Here is a 9,435-nt window from a genome sequence, read left to right on the forward strand (position 1 = left end):
CGCACGCATGCACGAACGCACGAACGCACGCACAGACAGATAGATAGATAGATAGATAGATAGATAGATAGATAGATAGATAGATAGATAGATAGATAGATAGATAGATAGATAGATAGATAGATAGATAGATAGATAGATAGAGAGAGAGAGAGAGAGAGAGAGAGAGAGAGAGAGAGAGAGACCTTTAATGAGTAAGATTTGATGGAAGTTTGGAAACATGGGGTAAAGAGAAGGCAGACTTCAGGGTAGAACCCGAAGTCCACGGCCTCGGCATCAGCTGATGCTCATCTTGAGGGTAGAGGCTGGCCAGGACAGCCTTGTATGTGTCGATGTAACTGTAACATGCAAAGTTTGAATTGTTCACCCCTGAGCATATCCATCAATATGACCTGGTTGCGAAAAGAGAGTGCGTGTTTGCCCGTATTTAGCACAGTTTAATGTTAATGTCGCACGTTTCCGACTTAACATCTTCGCTCACTTAGACTTGGTTTGTATCACGCGCGCTGCAGGGTTCCTCTTCTTCGGCGTTGAGATCCCCATGTGACACGGGGAAGGATGGTGTTCCTAGGCTCAGAATGACCAGACGTTCTCACTATTTTTCGGGGGAGGCAAAGGTGGCAGTCGTAGCCAAAAGAGAGAACGGTGTGCGAGTTTTCGTGGATCTTCGTCGGCTGCGTCGTTTCCTTCCAGACTTTTTTTTCCGGGTGTTGATGTGATGTGAACTTTCATCACTGTTGATTTAAAAACCCTGATCAAGCGTTTAGGTACTATGCCTGCAGCCAAGAGATTAATGGCCTATTGAGCGTGTGAAACGATGTTTAAGCATCTATTTTACAGTTCCGCTAGACCGATATCGCCAAGAGGATTTTTGCTGTTTTGTTCTGATGTGTCATGAATGGGTAATGAAGTCAAATTGATTGCCACTGTAGTCCACTACGACAATTGTTGCCTTCGTACATTTGAACGTCCCGGCGTCGGCGTATGCTCTGTTTTCATAGTTTTTATAGCTTTTCTCGACAGAATTTGATGCTACTTCCTTGTGTAGGTTTGAGTCTATATTTTTCGTCGTTGGTAGGGCTTTTATGGAGAGCCGTTGGATCGGTGATATATCCCTCATGGCATCCGGACGTTTTCTCTCTGGAGGTGCAGCATATATTCCATAGTATGGCCGCTCCCATTTTTTTTTTACCCATAGGCTTCTTTTGAGCCAGGAGAGTGGCTTCTTTGATACATTCAGTGATTATAAGACACAATTTAGGACCCGCGCGGTGATCATGAACATTGACAGGTAGGACTGCCTATGCTGTTGCGATAACGGTGCTTATTTGGCTGTCTTCAGTGCGGGTAAGTTTCTGGTACGGCAGGCTAACCGATATCGGGGTCATGATCAGTGCCTACATAAGTTTTGTCGTTTCCTCTTTTATTCATGCTCTTCCCCTATATCGGCGTTTAACACTGTGGGCGAAATGTTGAAATATTTCCTGTATTTTGGGGATTGTGTGATCGGCTCTGCCGTTTCTCCGTAGGGATTGACCTGCCGATGATGCTAACGTGACTGTTTCCTGAAATCACATGCTGACCTATTTTTAGGTTTTATAAACGGGCAGCGTGGCGTCATTCATCGTTTGCCGCGGCAGGGACGAGGCCGCGAAAAATTCTAAAAATCTTATTAAAATTCTTGCAAGTCGCCTGCAAGTTTTATAAGGACACTTCTTATTTCGTTTCTGATTTTAATGTAGATTTTCCTGGGTTTCAGAGAGCCTGGCGTTAATCTTTTGCACCCTTTTTTATGTAGGTGACACAATGTTAGCTAGCGCCAGAATTAGTATCGTTTGGAGATGCGCTTTAGGGGTGGCGTAAGTTGAAGGCACGGCAAACGACCGTATCTGCAGAGCATCGACTACCATGGCGCGTGCTTATCGCGTATCTTTTCTTTCGGCTCTTTCCATTATCTAGTAGTTGCCGCTGCTCTGTGCTCCCGATTCGGACAAGCCCTCGTACCTGGCCGCCTTAGTTGTAGTTTCCTATTAGCTTCGATTATGTACTTCCGCGGGCGCTTGATGAGCACGGCTGATAGCGGACGGCTAGTAGGCACGGAAAAACCGAGAAATGAGCCTAATAACGCTATCGCGTTAAAAAGCCAGAAAAGCAAAGTAGAAATGAAAGGCGGATCTGTGCGACGAGCAAATCACGCAGTGCTTCTCCGTGCTGGTGGTAGGAGTTATAGCAGAGCGTAGAATCGGTCCCGGTACGGTGCCCGGTGCACCTGCGCATGCGCGCAACTACAGGTTTTCCGATCGCCATACAATTTAATCCAGGCACCAGCTAATTTAATCCAAACGACATCTAATTTATCTCAAACGCCATCTAATTTAATCCAGGTGCCAGCGAATTTAATCCAAGTGCCGACCAATTTCTCCGGTCGCCAACCAAATTAATCCAGCTGTCATTGTTCAAGAGTGTTTTGTGCGTAATTATAGGCGCCGCTTTGCGGACTGTTGCGCGTGGTGTGGTGAAAACGTGGAGTTTTTTTACTCATTACATGTGCAAAATATCTTATGCACACAGCTTAATGGACATTTACTAACACGCGGTCTTGGTTCCGGGTGCTGTGAGCTGATCGTCCGCTAGAGCACCATCGATAGCTCACACCAGAAGTATCGTCTGCTCCTCGCGTTACAATCCTGTCAGAAGTTCCTTTGACAAAAACACATTATTTAAATGCTCTTTCTGTTCTGATTTTCAATCAATGAATGCGCTTCTGCAGTGTAAAGTATTCTTTTCATATTACAAATATAGTATGTTCGCGTCAAAAATATCACCAGCTCGCGTCAGAAGTATCGTCTGCTCGCATAAGAATACGCTAGAAAGTCTGCCGGCGAAACAATACATGAGCAGACGATACTTCTGACGATCTCGCAGACGATCAGCGCGCGGCACCAACGGATCAAACAAGATTGCTCTCCAGGTCTGCGCGAGTTAATATACGTCCACTAAGTTGTGCGCATGAGATATTTTGCACATAATGGATCAAGAAACACCCCGTTTTCACCCCAACACGCGCAATGAAGTTCGCAAAGCTTCGCCTAATTTCGCACAGAACACTCCTGAACAACCTTCATACAGCTGGATTAATTCGGTTGGCGACCGGATTAAATTGGCTGGCACTTGGATTAAATTCGTTGTCACCTGGATTAAATTAGATGGCAGTTGGATTAAATTACATGGCGCTTGGATTAAATTAGCTGGAGCCTAGACTAAATTGTATGGCGATTGGATTAAACTGAGCGGGAATAACTACAGGTTTTCCCGCTCAATTTAATCCAATAACCGTACAATTTAATCCAAGCGCCAGCCAATTTAATCCAACTGCCATCTAATTTAATCCAAACGCCATCGAATTTAATCCAGGTGCCAGAGAATTTAGTCCAAGTGCCAACCATTTTAATCCAGCTGTCGGAAGGTTGCTCAGGGGTGTTTTGCGCGGAATTAGGCGCAGCTTTGCGGGATTTCATGCGCGGGATGGGATGAAAAAATGGTGTTTCTTGATGCCTTATGTCCAGAATATCGTATGCGCGCATCCTAATAGCATTTACTAACACCCGGAGACGAGCAGAGCTGTCTCGTTTGATCCATTAGTGGCGTGTAGTGATCGTCTGCGAGGCTGTCAGAAGTATCATGTGCTCGCGTATTGTTGCAGCAGATTTGCCAGCGTATTTGTACGCGAGCAGACGGTACATATGCCGCCAGCAGGCGATATTTCTGACGATTTCGCAGACAATATTACAATTTGGAAATATTGCTCAACGCTGCAGAGAAGCATTAATGAGTTTTTACCAACAAATATCTAAAGCATTGTTACACGAGGAGCGGACGATACTTCTGACGCGAGTTACACTACGCTGGCAAGTCTGGTGGCGTAACAATACCGGAGCAGACGATACTTCTAACGAACTCGCAGACGATCACCACACTCCACTAACGGATCAAACCCGACCACTCTACTTGTCTGCGGATGTTAGTAAATGTGTATTAAGATGCGCGCTTATGATATTTTGGACGTAAGGCATCAAGGAATGGCATTTTTTCATCACACCCCGCGCATGAAAGCCCGCAAAGCTCCGCCTGATTCCGCGCAAAACACCCCTGGGCAACCTTCCGACAGCTGGATTAAAATGGTTGGCACTTGGATTAAATTCGTTGTCACCTGGATTAAATTAGATGGCACTTGGATTAAATTGCATTGCGCTTGGATTAAATTAGCTGGAGCCTAGACTAAATTGTATGGCGATTGGATTAAACTGAGCGGGAAAAACCAGTTTTTCCGCTCTGCGCACGCGCAGTAGCGCCGGCCGCCTACCGGGTATCGTACCGGGACTGGTTCTCCGCTCTGCTATAACTTTCTAATAACGCTTGCAGACGTGAAGGAAATGTTGAAAGCGTTTATCGGAAGTATTGTGATGCCCCTTTGAGAAACTAAGAAGATGAATCGTGCAGGGCTGCTAACACGTCAAAGCTTTACAAAATTTCTGATCATCCATATGTAGTACGTTTCATTCACGTCAGTGAGACTTTAGAGCGAGGTAGAACGTGTCGGTGCTGCAGGCGCTCCATAATCCGGGGGTGGCGTGGAAGTTTTCCCCTCGGGTGCTGAGCGCACACTCTCACTCCCCCCCCCCCCCCTTCTTCACCTACTTCTCACTTCTGTTCCCCCGCCCCTCTCATGGCCCTCTCTCCCATACCGCTTGTTTCCGGTGTCACGAATATCCCGCTCACAAATCGATCAAATCATCACGGAAATGGAAGCAAACGAATCGGCGGCATGCTCACCTTTATCTCGAAAGGGAAGAGATAGGAAACATACGTCGCAGTACGGTTATGTAAGCAACTCTTTTCAAAATAGCTGTCAGCCTTAATTGTTTAATGCGCCATCGCTGCATTTTCATTCCCTGAATATTTTGTTCTCCTACGCTTCCGGCGATGGGGTTTTTGTGGGGCAGCTGGTGAAAAGCGGCACGTTGGCTCCTCATTGTCACGTTTTCAGCTCACTCACAAGAAAGCAAGAGCCAGAAGAGCAGCGGACACTGTTTTTGAATTATTTCTTTTTCAAATTCACCCACCGCGCGCCTTCTGTTCCCAGAAGGCACAATCTGTGCTCAACAGTTTTCATCAAAACCCAATTTTCCGCCGCTTTCCCCTCAAAGCGGAGATGGTGGCGCCTCCACGGGGCAGCAAGAGTGACTTGGCAGTCTTCTCGTGGACAGATGTGGCCGGCAGTGTCTGCTGCGCGGTTGTGAGACCGTTGGACAGCACATCGCCTCTGCCGCCGTGATCGTTTATTTGTCGGCTCTAGGCGCCGCCTGCCAATTGAGCAATATGCACAAGGGGTCCGAACCACCGAACCATGACGAAACCCATCTGTCATATCTTCAACACGACGGAAGTGATAGCGGGCCTAGATATCGCAAGGTACTTGTATGAATACCTCCTCAGTATGTTTCGGTTGGATCCATATATGCAACGGTGTTATCACGAGGAGGAAACAGTCGCGTCCTGTAGCCTCGGATGTTGTGTCCGCATACCTCGCTCCTTGACAGCAAATCGGGGATAGTATAGGAGGCTATGAAGAGGTGAGGCACGAAACCGCAACCGACAACATCATTTGAATGGCTGCGCGCGTTCCCGGTTTGCACTTCCATAACGCACGCTTGCCACTTGCGAGTAGTTTTGGCAATGAAAATAAGCTGATGGCCAGTTTATAATCCAGATAGCAAGGTTAAACATCGTTGAAGGCGCTTGTGGGCCAGCATGCTAAGAGCGAGAGCAGAAGGGAAGAGCGTGCGGAGTGTAAGGGGGAGGTGGAATTAACAGGCAATTTTTAGAACCATTCACGATTACGTTAAAATTTTCATTTCGTGCTGTCTTCTCCAAGTTTGGAAAAGAAAATGCACACAAAGCCGGGGGAGAAAATTCTCTCTTGTGCTAGCCATCAATATATATATATTTTTTGCGTTACGCGCTAAACGCTCACTAAGAGCTCGCAAATGGCGTGAGCGGAGAGGAAATACATCGTTGTTCGCAGCGTCGAGGCTGCCGGCACCTAATCATTCAAGACAGCGGCCAAATCTGCGAACCTATTTCACGCCCCTTTCTTCCCAAACAAATTGAAAAGAGAGAGTCGGAATGGGGCAATTTAAAGGAGTAACAGCCGAAGATAAAGGCCCGTGTTATTCCCATCTCTGTGATTTCGGCGGGCATAAATTTCTCCTCGAGGCAAGATGACGACCTCAGACAGTCAGAAACACCGTCAAGCCCGATCACGATATTAGTTCACAGTAATCAGGAGTACGCGGACGCCACGATCGGATGTGGCACTCTGGTGAATGAAAACGGCGTTTAAGCCCAGCCAGCCGGCTATCTAAACAAGAGGCGAGATTTCATTTCGACGCAGCTCGCTTTCGTTGATCCCCTCGAGATCTTGAGGGCCGCTCGAAAATCGAGTGCACGGATGGCGAATGCAAGGGAGGCAAGGAAGTCCATGCAGAGAATCGCCCCACACTCGTCGATGCGCGAACCTCCCACCCGGCCGGAGAGGGAACCAATTACAGAGCAGACGTTAATCTCAATATACGGCAGGAAATCCCTGCCGCCGTGAGGACTTTTCAATGGCAGCCGGCTTGCGGACTCCCTGTTCGCACGCCGCTCCCACTCAAAGGCGTACCGACACAATCTCTGTGCCTTGGCGGCGGAGTAATCGTCTTTGGAAAGAAGCGCTAATGAAGGCTAATCGAAACCAACTAACCCGGGTGAGAGTTCATTTCATCTCAGAAAGGATTAGGCTGAGCGAAGCGCGCAAAGAAATAGAGATATCTAAAGACTAAAGACCAGGAAACCGCGCTGATTTACAAGTTTCTCGGTGGAAAATGCACAGTCACTTGTATGGGGTCAACACTGCTTCAACTCTAATATCATTCATGCTCAAAGCCGAAGCAGTGAATCTCCACGGGCCGCTTTGATCACTCGCATCCCCCCCCCCCCCCCTCCTCAAAGCACCTCTGGAAAACTCCCAGCGCCATCGAATCATAGCTTTTTAAAGCGGTATTTATTCATCGAAGACAGAGCCTGAACAGTGACAGAAGAGAGAGAGAGAGATAGAGATAAACGTTTATTTATCCCAAAGGAAAAGAAGTAAGAGCGGAAAAACAAATTTAGGGAAGCTTGCGCTCACGCGCAAGACTTCACTGGCGAATCTGTTGTAAATGAGCATTGCCGGCCACATATTAAGTTTCAGTCGTCTCGGGAAGGATCTGCAAGTCGTCTCGGGAAGGATTGGCACACTCGTAGTCATGTCTCCAGTTATCCGTAATGGCTTCCAGAGAATGCGGCAGCCGCGGTGACCTCTCCCAAGCAGGGTGTCTTTTCATTGGCGTTGGAGAGGGTTTTTTTTTTTTTTTTTACATGCGTGTTAGCGCTTGACGACAGCGCTGGAGTTTCTTTTTTGCTAGAGCCAGTGCGAAAGCCGGGAACTGCCCCGTCGCCACGAGGCGCGCGCTCACGAGTGCTCGCCATTTGCTCGCTCCTCGAGGTTTTCGCGTTTTTTTTTTGATAATGCCACTGCGCGTGACGGGGACGCTCGGCGGTCGTAGCGAGATACGCGCTCACGAGCGCTCGGCATTTTCTTGGTATTTTTTCCGAGACAGCGAAATTAAGGCTAGTAACAACAGCTCCGCTGTTCAAATTAATCGAAGATCCATTGATGGATCCTTAGTGATGCGTTAGCGTTGCTATCCTTAGGATTCATGTGTGGATAGTCGTGAAGTTGTATAATGTTTCTTTCACCTTTGGGAAGTAATTTGGGACTTGCATTGGAATCACTCTTATGCTGTATGAAGGGTCGGGCTGTTTATTTGATTTGTGTATTTGTTCACAAAAGCACTTATCGTGCATCCCCTTTTCAGCCGCGACTGCTCCGCAAACTTCGGGATCGCTCCGACGCGCACGCCTCGCTCTCGCTTCAGAAGCCCGCAACTCGGAGTTTGCCGGACACTGTTAGCGACCCGAACCCGCGCCTTGCGCGAAGCGTGCTTTGCATTGTTTGCAGTCTTCGTGGCCACCTTAGCGCTCTTATCGGCCGCACTGGGTGTCTGTCGCCCCTTCTGTTGTTCAACAGTTTCGACATTCCATCGCCCTCGATCATATCCGTCTTCTCTAACCGCCTACTCAGCCCTGCAGCCGTTCCACACACAATTTAACACTATGCACCAACGTTGTCGCTGACAGACGGCAACGGGACACGCAAACACGTACTCGAGCTACGCCGCCACCACCTCGACGTGACGCTACCCCGAGCAACTATAAAGTAAGCCTGTTTGTGCGCCTGTAACATTTGGCGTGGCACACTTTCGAAACGTAAGAAGAGGTTATCAATAAAAATACTAATCGTAACACGCAGAGGCAAATCAGTTAATTATAAATATAACTTTGCGACATTGAGATCCGGACCTGTGACTATACTGGGCTTGAAAGCAGGAAACTTAACCATTGCACTATACCGGTCCGTTCTTATAAGAAGTGGAAAAGAGGTATGTACCTCTCGCTTTGGCGGCAAATGCGTCCACTGGGTTCTAGCACCTGGCCGCGGTCCCCCGCAACGAGTTCAGCGAAACCACACTTTACAACATACCAAAAGTATTGGCTCGTGCCAGACGAGTCGCGCACTGCCTCAGCGTCCCACCGTGGCGCATAGACTTGTCCATGTGGCACGCTCTAATCTCAAATGTTCTCTTCTCCACCACTATAAAGCGCATGCAGTGATGTAAATTGTCGGTGGTGTATAAGGGCCACCAGGACTCGTTCCACGCTGACCGCTCACTGATAAAGAACGAAGACGAATAAACACCTAGTGAAAACGAGCGTATCGGCTAAAGCCCGTCCTACGTGGTGAGAATTCGCAGGTAAATTCGTACCATTCAGAACGGGCTCAAGAAATAAACAACTGAATGAGGTACAAAATGGCGCGGCTGCTACAAACACCGATAGAGCGTAGGAAGAGGAGAAGTGATGCAGCCAGATGGCGGCGCTTCAGGGCAAGCCATAGTGCAGAAAAAGCACAAGAAAAATTACTCCCACCTTCCCTCGCAGGAACCCCTGTGTAGATGCGACGCATAGGGGGTTCCGTTGTTTCCGTTAGGTTGATTCTCCCATTGCGTGAAACGTGCCGTGAACCCCCTGCCGCGGCTATGACGCAACGTGGCGCGGCTATGACGCAACACAATCCAACACAATCCACTTTAATCCAATCCAATCCAAATCCAATCTGATCCAATCCAAATCAAATCCAATCCAATCCAATGCCCCTCGCGAGAGAGTGTTCGCTATCGGAGAAGAGAGCGGGTGAGCGGCGGAGAGCGCAGCTCGCGCGGCGAGGAGAAT

This window comes from Haemaphysalis longicornis, unplaced genomic scaffold (genome assembly GCF_048455015.1).
Source record: "Haemaphysalis longicornis isolate Haplotype H1 unplaced genomic scaffold, Haemaphysalis longicornis Haplotype H1 scaffold_1, whole genome shotgun sequence".
NCBI classification, from domain to species: domain Eukaryota; kingdom Metazoa; phylum Arthropoda; class Arachnida; order Ixodida; family Ixodidae; genus Haemaphysalis; species Haemaphysalis longicornis.